The following is a 12,126-nucleotide window of genomic DNA, read 5'->3' on the forward strand; positions in this document are numbered from 1 at the left end:
CTGAGATAGAGTATATAGCTATAAGTGAAGCTGTCAAAGAAGCTGTCTGGATGAAGAAGTTCATCACTGAGTTGGATGTCATTTCTGAGATTGAAAATCCAGTACCACTTTACTGTGATAATACTGGAGTAGTTGCTCAAGCAAAAAAACTGAGGTCTCATCATAAATCCAAGCACATTCTAAGATGCTTCTATCTCGTTCATGAAATAGTCAAAAGACAAGATGTAGTCACTGAACGAGTAGAAACAAAGAACAATATAGCAGATCCATTCACTAAGGCTCTACAACAGCAGTAGTTCGATCGCTGCCATGATTGTATGGGGATAAAATATAAGGGCAATTGACTTTAGTGCAAGTGAGAGATTTAAAGGAATATGCCCTACAAGCCAATTGGAATTTGTATTTTGATAGGTATTCCTTGTAATCTTCTAAACTCATGTAATTGATATTTTATAAATAAAAAATATTTATTTTTTATCATATGTTGTATTTTACTTTTTTGTAATGATTATGATGAACTTCATAAATTAAAAAAATAATTTTAAGATTATGATGAGATCATACCTATGAGACTTAAAATTTTAAAAAATTTAATTTAGAATATTCCTAGTTATAGGAATATTGAGTAGGAGATAATGTTCAAGATAGACTAGCACTTTCTATGTATGCTTGATGGAGAGGATGGCTGATCTCATAAGCTACTTATATGAGACACTAATACAAAGATGTAGGTGCTCATTAGAGAATGAGTTTACTGAATTGATCTGACTTCAGAAACATCTTATAGAATCTACTTATCCGTCAAAAGATATTTTCCTGTAGTGAGAGTTGTGCATATAATCGTTTGACTTGAGATTACTATAGAATCTTATATACATGAATTCATATTTTGATTCATACTCATTTATGACTTAGTCATGTATGGGGTGATCTAGATATGGTAGAATATGTATGGAGGTTGTGAGTAGGTCAATATGGAATCAATCACTCCTGGTAAGAGAGATCGCATCCTACTTGCTCTGATCGATTGATGATTCAGGAAGCCTTTGATCAAAGTGTGATATAAATTAGAAAGGATTTTTAATATTTCATTAATCAAATCATCATTAAAGATTTAGAAAAATATGAATATGATATTGAATTTGACATCATTCCATATCCAGAGACATATTCGGGATGAAGGTTGATCACAGGATCGAATTACATGGTATCTTTTTATTGAAGGATATTTTTGATATTTTTATCAAAATTTTATATCTTTTAGGTAGATATGATACATTATTAGATATCAATTTTTTCTTATGGGTTTGATTGAATTAAAGATTTTAATTCGATCTCCAATTAGAAAGGGTTCTAATTGCTGAAATCGGGTTAGTTTGATTGGACCTAGATCGGTTAGATTAAATTCTAATCAAATTAGATCAACTTGCACTCAAACCCACTCTAGCTAGTTGTGAAACCCAATGGGTCACATATAAAAAAAATTGATCCAGGGTCTAATTAGATTAGATCATATTTACAAAATAGACAAGCTAGCACATGTTGCAAATCCTAAAGCCTTATTTCAAACCATGTTCGAAATTGATTCCAGATTGGGCTAATTAAATCCAAATTAATTCAAATCAATTTTAGATTTGAGTTGGGTCAATCGATGGCTGATTGAACTAAGGATTTGGTTCCATATAACTAGGTCATCATGTGTCAAGAATTTTTTCTGGCACGTGAGATATGTTTTGTGCGCAAAAGACCAAGTGGCGTCCCATGAGATGGGATGCCCCTTCCTTATCCTTATCCATTGTTTCCACACTAAAAAAAAAATTTCAAAGAATTGTATGTTAATTTTGGGCATAAAGAAATCCTTTTGTGGTCAAAACACTTCATGGTTTAATTATGAAAATTGGTTAAAGTTTGAAACCTAGCCAAATCTATCCATGCACCTAACCTAGAGTCCATGATGTTAAGGACTCTTAGCTAATTGTCATTTCTCATCTAATCTCAACTTTTTTTTCCATGCCATCTCTAGGTTAGCAGCTCAATTTTGGTCTCTTGGATGGCCAAAATGTGCTGATGTATGGTGGAAAAAAAATATGCCAAGAGAAGCCTCACGACGTATCGAAGAAATATCGAGAAAAATATTTTGAAGAGTCTTTCCGCACGAAGCGTCTCTCGAATTTTTTTTTTGATGATTGCCATATATCAAATCCTTCTAGATTGGCAGGAGAATTTAACTTGGGGCATGAGATATTTTGGATGGATGCGAGATGGCACGTGGAGAGGGCGCAAGTTATTTTTGAGAGCATCCCATCGTTAACTATTTAAAGGGGGCTGCGTCGAGGATTTGTTTCATTCAGAAATTCTCTCTTATCTCTTCTTTCTTACATCCTATTTCTATTGTTCAATTAGTCTCTTCCTTCTTTTATTAGGATAAGTCCAAAAATAGTAAGGACAAGTCTGATTTTAGGATAAGAGCTTAGAAAAAGATATAAGCAAGATAAAGAGAGAAGAAAGATAGAGATAGGAAGGCTAGGAGGAGAGGAAGAAGGTCTTGAGGTCCTTCTTCTATAGCTTAAATTTTATTATGAATATGTTATATATGATTGTTAATTATCAAGGAGGTACTGGTTTAAGGATTTAATATTTAAAATTTCATAGTTTAAATTTTTTAAAATCCATTATGCTTCCACTGTGCATGTCCATCCTGAAACCCTACAATAACTATTATTCTTTTATAAGAAATGCTACAAACCAACAAGTAAACATCATTTAAAATTCTAATTTTGGTGTATCATGAATTAGATCTAATCCATATCACAACAATAACATACTGTTTGATTGAATCAATCAAGGATGGCTTTGATATCACTATTGGGATTGGATGCGTAGCGAAATTGAAATTGAAATTTTTTTTTTAACATGTAACAACAATTGAAAATATGTGATCTGAGCCCCAGTCCCATGATCACTTTGATGCATTCAGTCAAACATAAATCACAATAGATGATAAAAAATATGTCATATAGAAAGATCCAAGTTGTCCGATAATCGGTATCCTCGAGGCACTCAAGTGTGTTCCCTCCAATGATGATCCACATGGATCTCAATCTAGGACTTCATCCCATCAAGATTTGCTTAATTCCTTCGTAAGAAAATCAGCAAATGCTCCTATCCTGCATTACCACCACTTGATAATTTTTGTACACCTTTCTTTCCCTCATGTCACTTAGCCCTCTTGCTGTCCAACATTTGGACTATATGCTGTCCAATATTTGGACATTAGGTACCTCCCCTTTTTTTGATCAAATATATGATCTATTAGTTCCAACCCTTTGGATCTGATTTTTGATCACATTGATCCAACACCTTGGATCTTATTTTCAAATCAATTGGATGCACCGAATCCCATGGGCATTCAACCCCTATCTCAACCCAAAACTTGACTCAATAATGAGTCATGATAGGACTCAGAAATCCCATCAAACTGCCCAACCTTTGGGTATTAAAATCAAATGCAACATACCTCTTATGGTGTGAGATATGGAGAAGTCCTTCTCTTAGAAGGGCTCTCCCTTTTGGCACAAATGATAGAGGGCATGGAGACCACCTTCACATGGTGATAAGAGAGCATGTAATCTTCTCCCTATTTGGCATGGAGTTTGCCTTATCTTTCCAACCATTGGATGACCAAATCAACAAGGGGACATGAGAACAATCCTTCCTCATGCACATGAAAAAAAAAACTTGCATCAATTGCAAGTAGCGCAACATCTGAGGAAGAATCCTCCTCTTTGTAAAACTCCTCTAAAAAAAGGGTGTGGGATTCATTAGATAGGATACCATAAAAGCTGAAACATATCCACTTAAAAAGGAAATGAAGAGGTGTAAGAGAGTTCCTTCTTTCAGAAGGACTCTCATCAAATGTCGGACAAAACAAATTCTATGCATAGTATTCCATTGAAAAAACCCTTCACGTGAATCCCTAAGAGGCGTGACTCATCCATGAAGGCATGAAACCTCTTGGGAAGGTGTTAAGACATCCTTCCTTGAGAAGGATTAATCTGAAGAGCTGCGCCAAACCGTTTGGTGCTTTGGTTTTCACATGGAGAATAAAGAAGGCAAGGAATCCTTCTTGCATCCAACTCTTGGATGCCCACTATTTAAGGTGCCATGGACCCAATAGGATTTGAACCATTCAAGACCTAATTAGATGTCCAATAAATCTAGTCATTGACTAATCAAAGCCCAATGCCAAATATGAATCCAATAAGATTAGGGATTAAGATTTAGACATATGCTAGCATGCTTGGCTCAAACCCATTAGGATCAAATCCTTATTTAATTAGGTTCAACAAGATCTAATCAAAAGTCTTATATCAATTTTCTTTTGTGTGTGACCTATTGGGTTTCATATCTAGCCAGCAGTAGGTTAGGTTCAAGTGCATCTAATTCTATTAGGTCCAAGACACACTGAACCCAAGTCCATCAATTAATTAGAACTCTTCTAATTAATTTGCTGAATTAAACTTCTTGAATTCACTGAGACCTACAAATCAAGGTTGATGTCTAGCAACGTATCATAACTACTAAAAAGATATAGAATTTGATGGAATACCAAATTTATCACTCCGTATTGAGTTACCGTACAATTTAATCCTTCGATTATACAGCATCCCAGGTAGGCTATGGGTATGAAATTATGTCAAGCCTAAATATATATCCATATATATCCCAATCTGATGAAGTTGACTCAATTGATGAACTAGTAGAAACTCTTTTCTACTGTTCATCCCTACTCTAGTCAGAGATCTTCTGGGTCATCACCCTATAAGATCACATAGGATATTCTCTCCTCTTACAAGGAGTGACCAATTCTTTGTTGACCACTCACAATCTTCATGCACACTTCACCATACCTAGAACATCCCACATATGTCTCAAAGAGTCATGCTAGAGTATGAACCAAAGCATACATCCACATACACAAGGTACCATGGTGATCTTAGGTCAAAGGTTCACTTGCACCACTCTCACTAGAGAACTATCCGTTGACAGTCGTAAGGGTCCATCAGACGTTCTCTCTGCAGATTAGTTTAGTGAACTCATTCTTCAATGAGCACCTACATTCTTGTATTAGTATCACCATATAAGTGATTATAAGATCAATCATCCTCTCTGTCGAGCATACATAAGATGCACCAGTCTTATCGACATTATCAATCTCCGACTCGATGATCCTACAATCAAAAATAATTTAGATTGGGACTATTAAGATTTTAGGTCTCACTAGCATCATCTCATCATAGTCCTAAAATTATTATCCTAATCTATAGGGTTCGTTATAATCATGAATATGATACAACAAATTGTTGGGAAATATGTCCCAAAAAGTCAATCATCAAGCTATTGATGGCTGAGCAACCAAGTATTGTAATTGATTTGTTAATAAATAAAATATATTTGATATTTTCATCATAAGCTTTCATCTTCTAATGAACTCCGTTGTTATGATGAAGTCCTTAGGACTATTTAGATTCGATAAAGAGAGGATTTATCGATTAGTCCTTAAAACTGTTCACGACCAAATGATAGGCTGTTAATAAGGACGACAGCTTCTATCGAGCATAGGTCGTTGTAGGCCATATGGGTTGGTTGTCCTCTTAACCAAGGAGTGTGGAGACACTGGTATGGCATATAGATGAGATGTAAGGGTACATCATCATTGAACATGACCAACTCCAGAGCATTCTGCTGTCGAGAATGTCTCTGATGGGATATAGGTATAAGTGTCCCTTAGACCTGAGATCGCCTCAGTGACTTGCAAGCAACTCACTATGCTTTGGTACTGGACTAACTGAATTTTTAATTCAGGGATGGAAGGCTTCTGGGCACAGTCAAGTACTTGTAAAGTCAGAGTGTGATCGAGATGGGATTAACCACTCCAAGAGTTGGAGAAGAATGAGTCGTTGTATTTCAATTTAGCAAAACTTTGACTAGGATAATCCATCAGATGGATTTGATATTTTGAAATACAATGTGGACAATCTGATCAGAGTTGACAGTGGAACTCTGGAGTGTCCTATGATCATTTTGGTCAAGGGGATGAATTATATGAAAACTATATCCGCATGAGTTCTAAGGATGTTATTCTACACATTCGACCTATCTGGTCGTCGGGTACCATTGCTAGATGGTCACTTCGATTGATACAAAAATTTATTCCTATGCTACCGACTTAGGTTCGGACCTATGAGGTCACACACATTAGAGTTCATGATCTGATCGGATGGTTGATCAATGATTAAGAATCGTTCTAGGGTTAAATGATCAATACGATTGACATTTAACCCAGTGTAAATATTGTAGTGGGATCGATTAGCAATTCGATTGCTAATTGGCTTAATTTGATTAAGCCAATGGGCTGAGATTAAGTCTAATTAAATATGATTTAATTAGATTTAGTTTGGACTTGATTGGATCAAGTCCAATTGGTTTATTGGATAAGCCAAGTGCAAGAAAAAACTAGTCCTAGTTTAACTAGGACTTGGGTCAATCTAATTTCTAATTTGATTAGAAAATTAAATCAGATTTAAATCTAATTTAATCTGATTAAATTAGATTTTTAATTGGGTTAAGATCTATTTTAATTGGGTTGATCTAATTTTGGTTTGATTTAGTTTGAGAAATCAAATTAAAATAATTCATGAGATAGAATCCTAGTAAGACTAGGATTCCACCTTACACCACATAAGCCCCCTCCCACGCCCTCTCTCTTATTCCACGCCAATACCCTCTTATTTTGTATAACAAAAGCCCTCTCCTAGGTCTCTCCCACATCCACAAAAGGTTTCCTCTCTTCTTTCTTACATGGAAGGTGGTTTGGATCAAATCAAAGAGGAATAAGTTTGGATTTCGAATTCTATGAGATAGAGTTTTAGAAATCCAAAACTCTTTCAAATTTCCACCAAATTTATCCAAATTTTTTTGAAATTTTTGTGGCTTTTAGGGTATATATTGTGCATCCTTTTTTAGTAGTCCATGTACAAAAATAAGGAGGAGGTGCTCAAGAGTTGGGCGCCCCTTATCTTGCCATGTTTGGATAAGCCTTGACTAGGTATTTGATCTAGACAAGGACTCTATCATATCTCTCTCTATAAAATTAGTTTCTTCATAAAATTTTGTTAAAGGATAGATATTTGAGAGACCTTTGATGCATCCAAAAATTAGAGAAAAAGACCTTTGGGTCATGGAGATATAATAGACACAAGATAGGGTGTCTAGAGAGAAAAATGAGAAGAAGAAGAGGGTCTTCTTCTAGGGTTGTTGTGTTCATCTCTTTACTTCCTTCATCTTGAGTTTTCCAAGAGCGTCTCAAATATAAAACTCATCCTCCTACTTCTCATCTTTGGGAGAGTCCAAATCAAGAAGAAGGAGGCACCTGATCAACCATCAAAGAAGGATCAGTGCAGTACTAGAATACTATGCTGATTTTCTGAAGCAGGACTTCTGATCGAGATTCATGGGCTCGTGTGGATGACTCCTAGAGGCCGGATGCATGTGCGGCTAGCAACATCATCCTCAAGCCCGGATCAGTAAGGTTAGAACATCTAACTTGCAAGGTAATAGATCTGATCTATTGTTTAATACATACATTAGATGTAGTATAGAAACATGTTGATATGATCAACATGTAGTTCATGCTCTATATATTTTAATTTTTGATTTAATGCTATACAATAATCATGTAATAGGATCTTAGATCTAAGAATTTTTTGGTTTTAGAAAATAAATTTTGATTTATTTTAGTCTTCCGCTGTCTGATCTTGAAAAAGTTTCAAGATCTAACCCTGAAACCCTAGATCTGGTTCCTTCAATTGGTATCAGAGCCTAGGTTCTTTATTACATGATTATTTATACATGCTTAGATTATTTTTTAGATTAGATCTAATTTATAATCTGATTATTAAATCTGAAATTAAAATTTTAGATAAATCACGAACTGTAAGGTTGTCCTGCTGTAAGGTTTATCCCTTACAGTGCAAAGATTGTCCTAGTTCGTGTAGATCTATCTTTAATCATAAATTTGTTAGATATGATCTAGATTAAGTTTATAATTTATTAGATTTAAAAAATATTTAAATCTGAAATAAAATCTCTTTGTTAATAATTTTTGTGCAAAGAAATTGTTTAAAGTTGAAATTGTTTCAATTACATGAACCTGTTTAGATTAGATCTAAAGTTGTTTCATGTTTATTTCACTTGCATCTTGATTATGAATCAAACATGCAATATGGTTGGTAGAACCATATTATAAAATTATTTGATAAATATGAAAATTATTTTTGAAAAGCCGAATCCAACCCTCAACCCAAAACGTAATTAAGAATTAAGAAGTTGTTTGATTAGGTTCTAAGATTATGAATTGAAGAACCTAAGACACAAACCATAACACATTGGGTTAATGGGTTAGTGGGAATTAGGTCCATTAATTGGGTTAGACCTATGGTTAGATTAAAGATGGACTTAATTAGAGAATTGACTAAATCTAATCAATTGTTGTCTTAGATTAGGTCAAGGATTCTCTAGATCAATTACAATAGTTGTAGTTGGTCAAGTCCATGTCTTTAACGAAAACCAAATGGACTTGATTCTTGACTAGGCGGTCTAGCACGAACTGTTAGGTTGATCTAATCGAAACTAATTAAACCAGTTGGTGTCTAAGGTAAACCAGATCGGTGGTTTTTAATTGGGAGCCCACTTACCTGACCATTTTTTATGGTGTCTAAGGCAAGCTTTGGCCGACCCTCCCACTGATCGAACATATCTGGACTCTTGGTGAAATTATGTTTTGATCGAATTACTTGACTATTCGAGCTGACCCATGTCAGCTAGGTAAATCAGTGTGACTGATTTAGGTGCTCCTAGACCAGTCCTTTTAATGGTCTCCCTTAAGCTGACTTGGTGAAGCCAATGGGAGGATCATGATAAGCTAGTTCATCTGACCTCATCCTCTAAATCATTTAAATCCTCTAAAATTATTAGATCCTTAAAATGACAAAGTTATGGAGATAACTAAGTCATAGTCTCCCATTAAGGTGTTTGATAATGAATCCATTAACTCAATAATCATTGCAGACCCAAAGGCCTGGTGCTTGTTGACTAATGAAATTATCACTCATCATATGATGACTTGGAAGTATCTCTCTAATGGTGGTTAGGTGAGCCAACCAAAGTTGGGCTTAATCATTCATTAGTTAGATTCACCAAGTATGGTCATGTTAATAGTTGGACCTAACTGGATCCTTATAGTGGAGGCCAAAGCCTACTGATTAGGTTTCTGGGACAAAATTAAAATTACTAGAAATTATTTAGAGAAATAATTGGTTATGAACCTACCCTTAGATGTACATGGGTTGGCCAACCAAAGTTGGGCTTGTGTGCTGTCTAAGTGGATTCTAGTACCCATTAAGGAATTAGGATAATTCTTCGAATTGGAGGTAGAGGCTATCAATTCGAATAAAATAGTGGGAGAAACCTTTTGATTAAAGTCCAAATCTTTAGGTTTAATGAATCAATTACTAATTAGATTATGGTTTTTCTTTGTGCATATATGGCCACTCTCCTATCGCTCCGATCATTGTTGGACAATGATAAGTTGGTGGGATCCAACTTCGATAGCTGGTACTGAAAGTTGAAGATAGTCCTGGAGCATGAACGGATCCTATATGTGATAATGGATCCTGCACCTGAGGAGCCAGCTGTCAATGCACATGGAACAATTAGAGACACTTATCAGAAGTGGCTCAGTGATCGGACCATGGTGCGCTGTATCATGCTGGCTGCCATGAGCAACGAGTTCAATCGTAGATTCGAGACGGCTCAGCCAAAGGACATGCTTTAAGTGTTGGAGGATGCTTTTGGCACACCCGATGACTTGGAGAGGCACAAGACTAGTTGTGCCATCTTCAACGCTAAAATGTGGGATGGTGCCTCTGTCACTGATCATGTATTGTACATGATCGAGCTGATAGAATGATTGAGCAAGCTCGACTTTCCCTTGCATGAGCAGCTTGGGAAGGATGCAATACTTAACTCGCTGCCCAAGCCTTATCTCCCATTCCTCACTTATTATAGAATGACAAAGCCTGAAGTGAACTACCACAGGTTACTAGGGTTGCTTCAGAACTTTGAGAAGGATCACCAACTCCACAAGGAGTCGGTGAACTTAGTGGGAGGTTCGTCTTCTGGTTCTTGACCCTTTGAGAAAGGGAAGAAGAATAAGAAGAAGAAAGTGAAGAAGGTGCAAGTTCAGGCTGAGACATCTGTGTAGGGCCAGACCAGAAAGATCAAGCCTGATAAGAGTCTATTCTACTGGCAAGCACCCTAGATTAGATAGTGTGTTAGATATCTACTTATGACACTGTAGGCTAGGTCATATAAACAAGAACAGAATAAACAGGTTGACTCAAGAGGAAATCCTCGAAGTCAGTGATTGTGAATCACTTCCAACTTGTGAGTCTTATCTTCTTGATAAAATGACCAAGTCACCTTTTACTGAAAAAGATGAGAGAGCTACTGAGCTCTTGGGCCTAGTACATACTGATGTATGCGGGCCCATGAGCACAAGTGCTAGAGGTGGATATTTTTACTTCATAACTTTCACGGATAACCTATCCAGATATGGATATGTCTATCTGATGAAACATAAGTCGGATTCATTTGAAATATTCAAATGATTCTGAAGTGAAGTAGAAAAATAAACTGGAAAGAGTATTAAAACTCTTCGATCTGATCAAGGAGGGGAATACCTTTCTAGTGAGTTTCTCACATATCTAGAAGAGAATGGGATTCTCTCCCAATGGACTCCTCCAGGAACACCACAGCATAATGGTGTGTCTGAAAGGAGGAATCGGACTCTGTTAGACATGGTCCGATCCATGATGGGTTTTGCTAGCTTGCCGATATCCTTCTGGGGATATGCACTCGAATCGGTCTGTTATCTGTTAAATAGGATTCTAAGTAAATCTATAATTAAGACTCCATATGAGATATAGACAGAACGTAAGCCAGCACTTTCACACCTTAGGGTCTGGGGTGCCCAGCCTATGCCAAATGATTAGTCATAGACAAACTTGGACCTAGGTCTGACAAATGCACATTCATAGGGTACCCCAAAGAGATGAAAGGATATTTTTTCTACCATGCTGATGAACAAAAGGTGTTCGTCAGCCTTAAGGCAATCTTTTTAGAAAAGGAGTTCCTTGGTGAAGGAACCGTTGCCTCTAAGGTTGAACTTCATGAAGTTCAACAGGTAGAAGGACCGACACCAATAGCTGAACCTGAGTCAGATTTGATTAGATCAGATCCGAAGCCCAATGTACCTGCACCATTAAGGCAATCCGATAGAGTACCGCATAAGTCGGACAGATACTATGGTTTCTTGGTCCGGAACGGTGATCCCATCGAACTTGATGAGAATAATGAGGATCCGATCACCTATATGGATGCAATGCAGAGACCTGATTTCGAGAAATGGCTTGAAGCCATGAAATCCGAAATGGTGTCCATGAAGGTCAATGATGTATGGACATTGGTTGACCCACCTGAAGGGGTTAAACCCATTGGGTGTAAATGGGTCTTCAAAAGGAAGAGGGGCATAGACGGAAAGGTGGAGACTTATAAAGCCTGTCTGGTCACCAAGGGGTATCATCAATGTTATGGTATTGATCATGATGAGATATTTTTTTCTATGGCAATGCTCAAATCCATTCGGATAATGCTTGCAATAGCTGCCCATCTGAATATGAGATCTGGCAGATGGATGTAAAGACAGCTTTTCTGAATGGAGAGCTGATCGAAGAGGTGTATATGATACAATCTGAGGGGTTTACATCCACAGATGAGTCCAAGGTGTGCAAACTTCAGAGATCCATTTATGGATTGAAGCAAGCTTCTCGGAGTTGGAACATGCATTTTGATAAGGTGATCAAAACGTATGGCTTCATTAAAAATGGAGAAGAGCCCTGCATCTATAAATGGACAAATGGTTCAATTATGGTATTCCTTGTCTTGTACGTGGATGACATTCTCTTAATCGAAAATGACATCCCCGCACTACAAGGAATAAAAGTT

This window comes from Elaeis guineensis, chromosome 16 (genome assembly GCF_000442705.2).
Source record: "Elaeis guineensis isolate ETL-2024a chromosome 16, EG11, whole genome shotgun sequence".
In the NCBI taxonomy this organism is placed as follows: domain Eukaryota; kingdom Viridiplantae; phylum Streptophyta; class Magnoliopsida; order Arecales; family Arecaceae; genus Elaeis; species Elaeis guineensis.